Source organism: Triticum dicoccoides, chromosome 5B, assembly GCF_002162155.2.
Source record: "Triticum dicoccoides isolate Atlit2015 ecotype Zavitan chromosome 5B, WEW_v2.0, whole genome shotgun sequence".
Taxonomy (NCBI): Eukaryota; Viridiplantae; Streptophyta; class Magnoliopsida; order Poales; family Poaceae; genus Triticum; species Triticum dicoccoides.
In genome coordinates this window covers 475174583-475178117 of record NC_041389.1, presented here as the reverse complement: position 1 = coordinate 475178117, position 3535 = coordinate 475174583, and positions in this window count along the sequence as shown.

Below are 3535 nucleotides of genomic sequence, written 5' to 3'. Positions count from 1 at the left end.
ACACTTGTGTCGTTTGAAGGCAGAGTAATCGCCTGCACCGAGAAGCGGGCGGGCGGTGCTGACCATTTTGGGCGGAAAGTGCGCGCGGGCGAGGGAGGCGGTCTGGCTGGGCCAGGGAAGTTAGACTCGTGCTTGGAAACAGGTCAGTCAAGCAGTCGGACATGCTGGCTCGCCAGCGAGCTCGCCAGGCCGAGCGACGGCAATTAGACGATTGACGTAGCTTCCGGCCAGGAGTCGGCGCCACTATCCAAGCCGGTTCATGTCGTGTTCACCATAGAGAAGGTGCGACCGCACTTCGGCGCCCTAATGGCGGAAGAGCTACCATCGCAGGAGGACCTGTGCTGCAACCTCTGTCTCCTCAACAAGCACCGGTGACAATGTCGTCGCGGACATGTGGCCCTATGATCCTGGCTTCCCGAATGAGCAGCGGGCGCTGTATCAGACCATCCGTAGGGCCCGCGAGGCCCTCTCCATCGTCCTTCAAGTTGTTGCGCTCACCGGGGCGCCGCCGTCTTGCGTTGTCAACATGGTCAACGGACATGAGGATTGAGGAGACAACTTTACTTGGAGAGGATGAAAGTGGGGACCCACCAGGGCCATAGCCGCACATACGCGAGTGCCTCCTTATTATATACAATTGTACTTTTTTTTCTTCCTCCTGGTTTCCTGACATCACGATCCCACACCATTGTCAACCTATGTAGTCAATAAACGAGAGAATTTCATAAGGAGCAGCTGACAGCTGGGACCAAGCAACTCGAGTAGTATTTGTGTTTTTGAGGTGTGAGCACTGCAGAGTTTTTCTTGAGCGATGTTTTCACTGTTGTTCAGAGGAGAGCCGGGTATTAACTAGGCGGGTTGTGGCCCGTCTAGCCCAGGCCAGATATCCAGCCCAGATATTAATTCTTTTTCAAGCTGAAAATGGCTAGCCCAGCTATACATTTTTTTTGAGGAATACCCGGGCAAGTTCAACTTGTTATTCTCCGCCCCACTGGGCTGCAAATCTTTCCTAGGAGGGAAGCATTAAGCTTACAAGAAAATGGGCGTTAAGAAATAATAAATGGGATGTAATTATAAAAATTGGGCAGTAACTATTAAAAAATGCACCAAATACGTAATTACTTTATAAAATATTATTTTTGGATTTTGAAAATTTTAATTTCATTAATTTTTGTGCGTGCAATGTTTCGTTGGATTTTTACGTAATACAAATTTATATTGAAACTGTATTTAATATGACTAGAAATTTCGGGATAAAAATATTTCGGATCCAATCAAAATGTGGGAAATTTTATTGAATTCTATATTGAACGGTTGGTTGAAATTATTAATCGTTGTCCTAGCTAGAAAATGGGTTGTACTTTTAACAAACTGTAAATGGGCTGTAGTAAATTCCATTAGAATTCAGAAATGGGTTGTACATTCCTACAAATCTCAAATGGGCTATAAGTTCTCCGCCACACACTTGTGGGCCTACTAAGTTGACGCGTCCTCTCAAAAAAAAGTTGACGCGTATGCTAGGCTTTGTCAACTTATAGTCAATACACGGTTCTAGTAGCAATGGCCATTGGATGTCCATCCAACGGATGTCGTTCTTCTTCTTCAATCTCGGATATTCTAGCTTCACCCGCCCAAAAAATGATTCCTCCCCCTGACATCTAGGGCGCACCGTTTCAAAAGCTGACCCGTGGGCCTACTAAGTTGATGCGTACCAAGGGCTTTGTCAACTTAGTCCATAGAAATGATTCTAGCTGCAGTGACCGTAAGATGTCCATCCAACGGCCGTCGTGCTTCTTCAACCTATGGTCTTCTTGCTCCTGCCGCCCAAAGCAGCGCCGGTCGTCCCGCCTGCTCCTGTCTCCCGTGGCTGGTTGCACTACCGCGGAGGCCTCACCGCCCCTACTACTCCCACCACTGGCCAGGCCATCCCTCCACTCACCCACACCCATGGTTAGTCTCCGGCGACGGTAGCCTCACACCGTAGCAGAACCAGTGAACCTTCGTACTCCTCTCTGCATGGGCATCCACTGCGCGTCGTCCCCGGCTCCGCATCGTCCTCTTCCTAGGCCTCGCCATCGTCCACCGCCTTGGTGCTCTCGGCGCAGCGTGGTCAATGTGGTCAACGACCGACTTCCATCGAAAGAGTACTGTACGTGGAGAGGCCGGCAGCTAGGTCCACGGCCGCAGCAAGGAAGTGCCTCCTTATTATGTGGAAAATAATGATTCCTCCACCTGACAGCAGGGACCCACCGGACGGGCACCATATTTCGCGAGAAAAACGTTTCTTGCCTGAATACTGGGACGTACCAGCTACATCATCGCATGCAAGGAAGTGCGTCCATATTACGGGCAAAAAAATGATTTGCCCCCTGACTGTTGGGTCCCACCAGCTACATCTTCGCACGCAAGGAAATGCCTGACAGTCGGGGCCCATTGCGTCGAAGCGTATGTAGCGTTGTCATTCTGGTCGCGAACGTGTACGTACATACGATTGGTCTGTCTGCAGGCTGCAGCGGTGAACCGTAGCCGTGTAAGGAAGGGCACGTGTCATAGTAGAGACGCGCATGTGTCGTAGTAGAGGCGTGCACGTAGCATGTACTCGTACATACAGCGGCAGGGTGCAAGAAAGAAAATACGGCCATGTACATACATACGAGCGTGGTCTCGAGCATGTACTCGCGCATATATATACGGACGGCCAGGGCTTGTGTACATGGAGAGGCAATGGACGGCCGCAATGGCGTCCTGTTCATCGGGCAGCGAACCGGCTGGGTTGGAACGGAGAAACAGCATCATGTTCATCGGGAGGCAACTGACTGGGTCGGAATACATTGTGTTCATCGGGATCCAACCGGCTTGGATGGAACAAGCGATGGAAACGAGGCCTGGCGTACCATAGAACGGAGGAAATGGCCTTGTGTTCGACATGCCATGGTCAAAACGTGATCCTGTTCATTGGGAGGGGACTGGCGTACCGCAAAACAGAGGAAACGGACTTCTCTTGGACCTCCTACAGTCGAAGCGGGGTTCTGTTGATCAGGAGGAGTGTGGCGTACAGCAAAACGGAGGAAACGGAGTTGTGTTGGAGCGCTATGGTCGAAACAGGGGTCCTGTTCATCGGGAGGGGTGTGGCGTACCGCAAAACGGGACTCCACGGGATACTGTTCATCTCCACCATCGACCTCCTACATCCTCCATGGGCTACTGTTCATCCACCATCGACCTCCTCCAGCCTCCACCTGCGACTGTTATCCACGGGCTCCCATTCTTCCAGCCTCCACCGCTCCTCCGCCGGCTACTGTTCAACCAGCCCTCTCCACAGGGTCCTATTCAACGACCCCTCCATGAGCTACTGTTCATCCAGCCCTCCACCGGCTACTGTTCAACCAGCCCTCCACTGGCTACTATTCATCCTTCCGTCCACAGGGTCCTATTCATCCAGCCCTCCACGGAGTCCTGTTCATCCACGCCCAATCGGCTCGATCGATCGGGGTCGTGTTCATCCAGCAGCAACACTACGGGGTCCTGTTCATCG